Here is an 11,844-nt window from a genome sequence, read left to right on the forward strand (position 1 = left end):
TCAAGGGGTAATATAGGATAGGTTTTTATTTTATTTTATTTTTTGACTTTTAAGGGAACAGGGGCTTTATTTTGTCATATAGTTTCAGAAGTACAGTCATAATGGTTAAGAGGCTTGCATAGTTGCAGGAGTAGGAAGCTGACTGATCACATCTCATTACCACAGAGTAAACAGACAAAGATGTTAAATAGAGAACAGTGATGTTAAGTAGAGAATATTTAACATTCAGTGATCTTAAGTAGAGAAGCATCACTTAAAGAAACCATGAGAATAAAACCCACAGCATCTCCTGACCAGTGCTAATAGGGATACACAGAGATGGAAGCAGCAATTGCAGAGCCTGTGTGGGTCTGTGCTAAGTCCTCTGCATATTTGTTATGATTGTGTAGCTTGGTGTTCTTATAGGACTCCTAACAGTGGGATAGGTGTATCTCTCACTCATTTGTCTGCTCTTGGGACCCTTTTCCTCCTACTTCATTGCCTCGTCTAGCCTAGATATGAGGATATGTACCTAGTCTTACTACAAATTGTCATGCCAAGTTTGGTTGATAACCATGGGAGGCCTGCTCTTTTCTGAAGGAAAATGGAGGAGAAGTAGATCTGGGGGGAGAGGTGAGATAGGGAGGGGCAAGGCAGGAGTGGAGGGAGGGAATACTGTGGTTGGGGTATAATATATGAAAGAAGAATTAAAATTAAATTTAAAAATTGAGAATATTTTTTTAAAAGGGCTCAGTGTGGATAGACTTCATGGAGTCTCTGGATTTCGATGAATGACTGAAGGCATCAGAAATTATGATGTGTCTCATAAAAAAAAGGAAAAATAATAATTTAATACCAGAATATGCTGATATTAAAAAATTTAGGCACTCAGATATAATAGTAAAAATGGGTACACAGAAGAAAAGCCTGCTAAATTAAGGGGACTTTTTTTTTTAGAACAGACAAATAAATGGTTGTGAAAGACCAAACTATAATAAATTAGCATAAGAGGGTGAAATAGGAATTGTATGGCAAACACAAAATCATTTTTGGTTATTGATTGGAGTAAAGGTATGTTACAATGATGCATATGCCATTGTCTTAGCGACTTCTCTGCTGCTGTGATGAAGCACAATGACCATGGCGGCTCATCACAGGGAGTGTTTAACCGGACTTCAGGTTTCAGAGGTTAGAGTCCAGGGTGGCTGAGCAAAAGCATGATAACAGTTGGCGCAGCTGAGAGGCACAACTCACAGGCAGGTAATAGAGAACACACTGGGGATGCTGAGCCCATCCCCGTGGCACACTTCCTCCAGTCTTTCAGAAGCAGTTCTAAGGACCTGTGACAAAACCAAACATAAGGGACTTTTGGGGCCGCTCTCATACAAAACATCTTATCCCGATATTTGGCCCCCATGGACTTGTAGCCTTACTGTAAGGCAAAATGCAGTAATTCAACTTCAAAACTCCCTGTAGTCTTTCATATTATCAACCTTATAACGTTCAAAGTCTTCTTGGAGACGAAAGGCAATGTCTTAATTGCAGTCCCCTGTGAAATTAAAAAACAAATTTCATACTTCCAACATACAGTGGGACAGAATAAACATTACCATTCTAAAAGGGGGAAATGCAGGGGTGGTCAAGAGATATTGGATAAGAAATTCATCAAATTCCAAACCCTGTAGATAGGAGAAAAGTAAACTGTTTTAAGCACCAATTTAAGTTTTAAGCACTCCATGAGAGCCAACAAATGTGATTTTATTATAAATACCTATGAATTAATAAACATGTAAATATTCATGACTTTGTACAGTTCATCAGTTAAGAAACTGTGAAATAGCCAGGTGGGATGGTGTATACCTTTAATTTCCAGGACTCAAGAGACAAAGGCAAGTGGATCTCTGTGAGTTTGAAGCCTGGCTGAGTCTACATAGTGAGAACTTATGTAATCAGTTTCAAGGCCAATAAATAAAAAATAGCAGTTCCAAGTTTCTTTCCTGTCTTCTAATTGGAGCACTTTTCTCATCCTCAGAGATGGCAACTAGTCTTCCTTTTAAAAGCTAAAGTTTAATATTTAAAAGTTTTAACCTTATTTTCATGTTTAGGAGTAAAGTTAATGGTTCATAGTAATTTACATAAGGTTATTTTAACTTCAAATCCTTTTCCTACTTTCTTACTATTAATTTTTTTCACTTCAAAAATACTGTCTTGTGTAAAGTCCTTTACTTACAATCTTCAGTTAATTAATCATTATCTTGATCTCTTGACTATGTGTGTCTTTATCCCTTGTAGAATGGTAATGTTTATTCTGTACCACTACATGTTGGAAGTATGTAATTTGCCTTTCAGAACACATTTTCAAACAGAATTTCATAGTAATATTCTCCCGGTTAATACTTTAGAAGCATACATTTGTTTGTCTTTTATAATCAGAGCTACAAAAGGACCAGAAATGACTTTTATATACTGTGTGTTGGGAGTAGAATTTTACTTTGTTTGTGTAATGAATATTGGACTGATCTACTACTATTTTATTTAAAATAAAATATCTGTTCTTACTAATTTGGCTTTGTTCTTTTTTGTCATGAATCACTCACCCTATTGAATTCTGGCTTGCACAGTTTATACTGTAAGTTGAGTGTCTGTTGAATTGTTATTAAATAATATATAATTGTGTTCCTTTTTTAAAAAATAAAATGGGCCTTCAGCTTTGGTTGTCACCAATTCTATTGCAATATGTGTAAGAATTTTATCAGACATTTGTTGGGAAGTCCAGAACCCTTCAGACGGTGATTTTGTCTCTTTCTCCTTTTTCTCTTTTACATTACATATACATTTGAGCAACTCCTTTTATCACTGTATTATTTAAATAAGTGACTTGTTATTTTTTCCATATTGATTATTGGTTTTGTCTTCTGTTTCTTCAAAAAAATGCTTTTAAATAAAATTTCCATTCTGTTTGTTGAATGTTCAAGTACTTCTCTGAATGCCCTACCTTTATTTCTATGCTTTTGAATAACAGAGAGTTTATCATATGAACTCTACTATCTTAGGCTCTGACAGTCTTTTTTTAGGGGGAGGAGTGTGGATATTGGCACAGGATCTCATGTAGCAGAGTTTTCCATTAAACTAAAGGTGACTTTGAACTCCTGGCCCTCAGGCCTCATCTTTCAAGTGGCACCACACCCAACAAGTGGCCTCTTTTAATTTATCTTTCTTTTCTTGGATCTTCTTCATGATGGCAAATATTTTTTGACTCCAATTGTTTTTATAGAATGTGCAAGAATTTCTACTTTAAATTTAGTTCAGTATTCAGGCCTAGGGCAATCCCATCTTCCTCTATGAAGATTGATTTGCCCTAAAATTTAGTACTGAAACACTTTGAATGATTTTGCTGGTTTCTTGAAGTATAAAGTTTTTTTTTTAGTAGCAACCTCTTCCCTTTGACCTCTTTTCACACCCTGTGGCCACATGGAATGGAATACTTTGAAACTTACTTCTTTCATTTTTGGAGTCTGTGTGTTTCTTCTGGTATCAGCTAATACTCCAAGTAGAAAGTGCCTCCAGGTATGTATCTAATTTCTCTGGATTTCTTCCCTGGGATTATCACTAAATGACTCCTCATTATTTTAGTGGATCCTTGATACTTTAGAGGGAAAAAAAAAAGTAGCACTAAGTATTTACAAGCTGCTTAATTTACATAATGAGTGAACTGACCTGATTTTCAGATTCACCATCACCAGGAGATATAGATCTATACTCTATGCTTTTGATTACTGGAAAGTATTTCCCTCTGCATTTGAACATTCTGTTCTTTCTAGGGTAATATTAATTGCCTAGGCAATTAAAATTGCTTCTTATGCAAACTTATCTTTTAAAAATATCAGTGCTAAATTTAAAAACAATAGCAGGAAATTTTAATTTTCACTGACATATGATCAATTTTCTTCACCTACAATAATGATACAGGTTCAGTCTATATATTTGAAAATGTATTTAATTGTGTGCTCAATATTACTCAAATTGATTTCTTGGACATTATTGACTTTCTATAATTCACTGGTACTAAAAATTCATTGAAAATACTTGAATATGCTCTAATCAAAGTGTGTCATTACTCTTCAATTTATCTACAGCTTTGACTTTTTTATTGTGTCTATATGCAAAATTATCAATTTATGAAACATCCGTTTCCTTGTTGCTATGTATCTTTAGTCATTATGTAAGGACTTATTTATTATTATTTTATGCATCTTTTCTTTATGGTTTGAAGTCAAAACAATTATTTGGTGTATTTGTGATAAATATTGCTTCCTTTCAAAACATATCCCTCTGATGATTTTCTCTAAAGATCTTTCCAACTCTGCCTCAGTAATGTCTCACTCTTCAGTACCAGGAGATGGAATACCCTGGTCAATGAGAAAAGCTGTTCAGATCTCATTTTGAAAGTCACACTAACCTCCTGACTAGAGGCTAAGCTGAAAGGAATTTGACATATTTTGTACATCATTTCCTTCATCTCCCAAAAACAAAGTAGTTCTGTAGATGTAACCATCTTGTTAAATAAGAAACACAGAGCCAGTTGCAGAGTTAAAAACCACAAGGTCAGAGCAAGAGCAGAAAACCTTACCCTTCATTGCTTCTGCTGTCCTTCCTTTCCGCAAGAGATCTACTTCTGTGTTTCCTTTCTTTTTTATAGACTTTTTGTTTCGTTTTCTCATTGGTTGTAAACACAGCCACATGACCTCCTAGTCACTGCCTGTTGGTACAGAACTCCAGGTCTTCTATGGTTGGTATTGAAATTAAAGGTGTGTGTCTGCCATGCTGGCTGTGTCCTTGAACACACAGAGATCTACCTAGCTCTGCCTCCCAAGTGCTGGGATTACAGCCGTGCACCACTACCACCCAGCTTCTGTTCTGGCTTGCTCTGACCTCAAGGCAACTTTATTAACATACAAATAAAATCACATTTCAATACAAATAAATTATCACTATATTTCCCCTTTTCTATTTTAATGAAAAGAAAAAAAGGAAAAAGTTATAACTAATATAAGAAAAACTATATACAAAAGTACAATAACTATATATACCATATATACAAACAATAAATACCTAAACAATGTCTAGCCCATTTGCATTTGACAAATTCAGAGAAAGTAATTCCATTATCCTTCCTATTTTGGTAAGTCCAAAATGTATCTGATTCACTTTCAATCCTAACTTATATTACTAACAGAACTGTCTTATAACGTCTTTCAAATTTATACAATTACAGCTCTTAGTGAGTTTTTCTGAAATCCTTAACAAAGATAATTATAACTATAACTAACTGATCTTCAACTCCCTCAGAGACCCAAGAAGGAAATAATACTACCTAATAAAAAATAAAAACAGGAAGTGCATGCAAGCAGCTTCCAAAAAAAAAAAAAAAAAAAAGTGAGCTGACAGAAACAGCCAGCTGCCTGGACAGTCACCTAAGGTTTCTCCGCAGTGTTGGGGCATCATCTTCAGCCTATAGGCTTAGTGTATCTGACAGACTCATTTGTGAAGTAGGATGTATACAAGGTCAACAGTTTGACCTCACATTTGGTGAGAGCAGTCCATGTACCAGAAACACCTGAATTCCATTAGTGTCATGTCATGATTCAGGATTTTAAATTCTGGAAATTATTGATGTTTCTTTCAATTCAGCTGTCCATTTTTCTTTGCTGTGTATATGTGGCTTCATCTCAGCATCCTGTTCTTCTCCACATCCCTCTATTAAATGCCAGTCTACTATTGAGAGGGGTGAGCTTAGTTGTTCTTCAAGAATAACTGTTTCATCTGCTGTTCCATTGCACATCAGAAGCCATCGGCCCACTCCCTGTTCAGCTGACTTTGAAGAAAAGGACATGGTACTTTTACAGATTGCAAAGGCCACTCACTTCAGGGATGGTGCCATATTGTCCTGGCTTCAGAAGATGCCTTTGTTAAAGCCGCAACCACACTTGTTTTGGCAAGAATCGGTAGTCCTTTGTTTCATGTCCTGTCTGTCCTGTTTGTCAGCAGTTGATTCAAGGATACTTTGTTATCCAGTGGCTAACTTTTGCCACAATGAAAGTTAACTCCATATGTAGTTTCTTCAATGCCCATATTTCTCTGAATTAGATTGGTACTGCCAGGAGCCAACATGTCTCATAGTCATAGCAAAAAAGAAAAATTCCTAAGTTATTAAAACATTTTAAATGCCATATTCTGTAGATCTCTGAATGATTTGAAGATGACCTGTCTATCTAAAATAAATCTATTTAATCTTGAAATCACACCTAATATAACTACAAGTACAATTGTAATGTCTAACCACTAACTTTCATTTCTATATATCCTAATAGTTGGTAATACTAACATTCAAGGATTAGCAAATTGCATTACATTGTTAAATGAATGGTATAAACACAATATCTCAAGCAAGATTAGAAATATGTGTATGGCATATTCTAACAATCTCAATAATAATAATAATTTGTATGCAATATAAAACAATCCAATCCCATGTAAAGTATTTAAAACTAGTAATTGTCTTTTTTAAAAAACAAGCACCTTTTGCCTAGCCCTTTTCCTAACCCTTAACAACTTGTAACCAACCCTCCTAAACAATGAAAACTATCCCAGACCCAATACCCACACAAAGATCAATAAACCACCCACCCCACACTACCCCTTTGGGAATGTGGGCGTCGTATTCTTAAAATTGCTTCCTGCTGGGTATGGACGAAGTTATCTTTATTCTGAAAAGAAAAATTTTGGGTTAATTGAACAATTCTAGGAAAGGTAACTACGTTCTTTGTTATCCATAATGCCAAAATTCAGGCTTTATCCCAAGTTCTTATTCAAGTAGTCTTTGAAACTGGATCATCTCAGCTAGCCATCTCAGAATTGCTCTAAGCACTTTGTAGTCCAAAGCTGATCTGTAGATGATGTTTGTCAGCTTAGTGACATTATTTTCCACGTGGAATTGTCATTGTGGGGTCCCATCTTCTTCCTGGAGATTTCAGTTGATGTTAGGCCTGGCCGTGATTTCCTGCAGAAAACTGAAAAGAGATTCAAACACAAAGACATGTATAGGCAGCTAATCGAAGCCTTTTCTCTAGAATTAATTAGTACTCTATATGACCATTATTATCTTAACGAAGTTACATATATATATATATATATATCTTGTAAATTTTGATATAAAATTCATACTTTAAGAAAAGTTTAAAGAATCAGAATAGAATCAAATAATTGAGATTAGTAATAGAATAGTCCCTTAATTAATTTGGTTTTTCTCCTCTCCCATGTCAGAAGATGGCTCTTTCTTCTGGTATGATACAGGGAGTTTTCATTTTCCTTTTAACAACATGCTTGAGTTTAAAGGAGGAGAGAGCCATTCTCCAACTCCAAAGTCAGCTTTAAACTTTAATTGAACTGGGACTACAAGAAGACCAATAGTATTAATTTTTTAGAGAAGAGCAGAAACAAACATTAAGGAAGATTTATGAAATTTTGTAGATGATATACCAATAGGCTATTTTACTCTTTTTCCTGGGACAGATGATTTGTCCTTTCTCTTCAGTTGTCTCATTTGTCCAGTGTTCTTCAGATTCCTTAGCGTTCATTCTCCTAAAAGACAAAAACAAAAACCCTTCCCCAAGTAGTTCTATGTCTATTTTATTTAATTCATATAGAGTAGCATGTAAATCTATAATTTTCCAAGATGATTTTTGAGAACCAATGGTACAAGGTAGACCCCTGGTGCTAGAGCATGACGATTTTTTACAAGTTCACTCATTTTCGTGTTTTCCTCATTGCTCATTATTTCAGCTTCTGATAGTTGGCATCATGACAAGGAGCTGTTGTAGCAGATTGCATCTTTCTTTCTAATCTATTATGGTTTTTTTTAATCAAAAAAGTCAACACTTTTTAGTTTTTGCTTATTGGTTCTTATATTCTGATATATTTTGATATAAATTTTATTTAAATTAATTGCTTTACAATGTCTATCTACCTAAATTTATATTATCATTGTCATATCTTTGACCATTTTCTGCCCCAGCTTTGATACTCTGGTGTAGCTGAAAGTTTTTGTGTGTCCCGCCCAGGACCTAAGTAAACACACAGAGGCTTATATTAATTATGAACTGCTTGGCCGTTAGCTCAGGCCTACCACTGACTAGCTCTTACATTTAAACTCAGTCCATTTCTGTTAACGTATATGTTGCCACATGTTCCATGGCTTTTACATCCAAACTCCAGGAAATATTGGTTCCTTTTCCACAGTAGTCTTATCTATCTTCTCCTTCACATCACTAGTGGAACAATTCTAATATAACCCCTATGTCTCTTGCTAAGACATTTCTAAAGTTTATTCTCTCTGATTCTAATATCAACAGCACATGTTTCATTCTATGTCATAATCTCTTTATGCTTGAAACCAGTATTAATAGTTGCTTACTTTCTACCCTGCAGTGTGAGGGTTCCCAGGTTGGCTTTCAAACCTAACTGTTCATTTGTTACAGTACGTCCTTTGAGTTTTATGTGAAGTTTTCAGCTTCCCTGTAACTACATGTTAGACTACCTGTGACCTCAGATGTAGTCTGTATGTATTTATTTGTAACATCCAATTCATCCGGTTAATGTCTCAAGGGAAAGTGTAATGGGTATCCTCTTTTTCTAGCCTTATAAACTCTCATATGGTTATAGTGACTCTCCATACTCTATAGATGTTCCCATGATACTTTACTGTCTTTGACTGTAGGCTCTAAGAGCTGAAATGGAATTACTTGGCTTTGTCTACTCTGAGTGTCTGGCAAAATGCCTGATCCATAACGAAGGCTCAGTAATTTATGGAATAAATTGGGGGGGGTGCATGAATAAATAGGCAAATTGAGAATCATAAAACAACAGGAAAATGACTACCCAGGCATCACTAAAATTTGCTTACAAGATTCTAATGGGAAAAGTTGAGGGTAATAAAGCAACAAACATAATATTATCTAAGAATTATTTCACATTGATGAGATGAATAAGTGAGCACATTTGCCTGCATTTCTGCTTTGGTGGGCTCAGGGGCATAACCTCATCAAGCACTAACTCTGACAGAGGGTATAGAAAGCTCTTCTTTGTAATTAGTCAAGATTAATTTATTGTTATATATTTAAGTGAATGCATTCAAATGTAGACTATTGTGCTGGATAAGGCAAGAGATATTTTTTAAACAATATTAGTCTGAAAAACAACAGCTATTCTCAAAATGAAGAAATGAATTTTTAATGTATTTGTCTGTCAGACCATTTTCAAATGCAAATCACCCAGTACATCTGTGTGGATTTAGAAACACACTGGCATTTAGCTGGGCATTCACGCTCACAGATATCGGCTACTGAGAAAAGACAGTCTTCCTGCAAGGTCCTTTGGATCGTTTCAGCCTTTTGAGGTTTGCAACTGTTTTAGGCTGTGTTCTGCCTTTGGCATTTGAGAGGAAAACACACTCATGCTGATCAAATGCTAACAGTTTCTTAAGCAGCCTCAAAATAGCAAGAGTTTTCATTTAAAATACACAGCTTGACTTAACGGTGAGAAAGATTTAAAAATTTAATATTTCTGTTTCCTGGGAGAAGGGACCATTGTTGGCATTCAGAACCTGTTATTATTTGGCTAGACTCTAAGATTTTCATCTCTTTTGCTTTCTACATTTTATGCAAGTCCCCATGAATCTACTATTTCCCCAAACATTCTCTCTGGTTTTTAGTTTTTATTTTTTTGAAATTAAAACATAGTTGCATTGTCTTCCCCCTTTCCTTTTCTCCCTCTGACCCTTTGGTATACACCCTGCTATCTCCTGGATCCCTCTCAAATTCATGGGCTCCATATTTCTTCAGTCATTTTATATATATATATCATTTTTTTTCGGGCTGCATGGCAAACCTTAGTTTGAATGGATAATGGCTGATGGCTAGAGACGGTTGGTGCCTTACTCTTTTCTAGGTTTACTACCCTTGAGTTTTTCTCCTGATCCTTCTCACTATCTCCCAAGTACCAATACTAGACTGTGTTTGTTCCTTCTTCATCTTTTACTATATTTTCCTATCAGTGTTCTGATGGCTGAGAAGTTAAGTGTCCTTATCCTCAGACTGGCACCCTGAATTTCACCCCCTGAATGCACATGGTAGAAGTGAGAATTGACTCCACCTATACACCTAAACTTAGACTTACCCTCTGAGTTTCTACGCAAATACCTCTCTCTCTCTCTCTCTCTCTCTCTCTCTCTCTCTCTCTCTCTCTCCCTCCCTCCTTCCCTCCTTCTTTTTCTCCCTTTCTCCTCCTTCCTTCTCTCTTACACACAAATAAATAAATACATACATATTAATATATAACTTGCTAAATGCTGTGAAATATCTGCCTTCAGCATGTTACCAAAATAATTTCTACCAGGAAACAGAGTGAAGTTTGTGCTTATCCCCTCCATAAACAATACATCTGACAATGGACTCTGCCTCTCTTTGCAGCCTTCAGTTGCTTGTAAGTCTTCTGCTAGGGGTGGGGCTTACTGCCCACCTCCCTTCTCCTTGCTGAGGTATGGTGTGGCTTGAGGTTGCTCAGGGCTTCTAACTGTTCTCATGTCCACTTCTGTGTTTACATGGATAATAACTCTGTTTTCTTACTGCTCTGTGTTTTAAAGTTCCCTTTCCCCATATTCCCTTCTTCTAGAATCATCCCTGTGGATCATTGCTAGTGAAAAGCCATACATTTATGACTATATGGGCACCACCAATCTGTCTTAATAGGTAAACACATCAACTGTGTCTTGCTGGGTAAGACATAAGCTACATGGGGAGAGAAGAGGGAGATGAACTGGGAGGAGTTGGGGAAGAGAATGAATTTGGTCAAAACTGGTAAGAAATTCTCAAAGACATATATTTAACATCAGCCCCTCTCAAACACAGAATTCCATGCTTTTTTGTTTTGTTTTGTTTTTGTTTGTTTGTTTGTTTGTTTTGTGGTTACATGTTATCTATGCTACTTGCAGCTGTGCAAACATCTGGAATGAATCACATGGTCACATACAGGGATTGTTCTCAGGTGTCTGAGAATTTAGTCTACTGAACCTGTAGCCTGATAACTGTATTTTTCTAAAAAGCAGAATTATACTTACCTGGCTGGGGAGCTCCTATGATTAAGAATCTGATTTTCCCAGGATGAAGCTCATCCACAACCCTTCAGATGTGCTGACCCTGTGATTTCTACTAAAGTAGGGGAAACTTAATTACATAATTTGTGGTAATAGAGTACTATAATCACGCTTTCTTCTTACAATACAAAAGGTAAGTTATACAAAAATTTTTGTTTTCAAGAAATAAAAACTTGAACTGAAATGAATTTAGACTATAAAAGGAAGCATTTTGATTAGGTAGCTTATAGCTACCTAAGGTAAACATAGCTTTAAGCAAATTAAAAGTCAAGAACCAAAAGGATTCTACTAGGACTCTATCATTTCTATAATAAGCTTCCTTTAAAACTGTGATAACTCTACACCTACGCTAGAGAATAGGGCTTGCATGCCACAACAGCAGTATCTATATGGTGACAGATTGGTAGGACTCAGCCAAAGAAGGGTGCTCCCATTTGAGCAATGTATTCACAGTCAGACAGATTCACCAAGTACGAGGCTGTTCTAAAAATGAAAGCATGCAGGAATGAGAAGAATGGCTGCTAGGTCCAATCAGGAACACCAAAGGGCGTATTGACCATCAGATGAATGAGTCCAGGAATGTATCTCTGCCAAACTACTGCTTTATAGCATAACAATAAGCTTATTGAAAAGACTGACTCCATTGAGAATTAGAT

The 11,844-nt window shown here is 35.9% G+C and overlaps 1 non-coding gene across 1 annotated transcript; it reads left to right on the forward strand.

Annotated features, from left to right (window-relative positions):
* Positions 1–11,144: 11,144 nt before the first annotated feature.
* Positions 11,145–11,309, forward strand: LOC118586496. The gene has a single exon (XR_004945372.1). It is a non-coding gene; the product is annotated as a U1 spliceosomal RNA (small nuclear RNA).
* Positions 11,310–11,844: the final 535 nt, after the last annotated feature.

This window comes from Onychomys torridus, chromosome 6 (genome assembly GCF_903995425.1).
Source record: "Onychomys torridus chromosome 6, mOncTor1.1, whole genome shotgun sequence".
Lineage (NCBI taxonomy): Eukaryota > Metazoa > Chordata > Mammalia > Rodentia > Cricetidae > Onychomys > Onychomys torridus.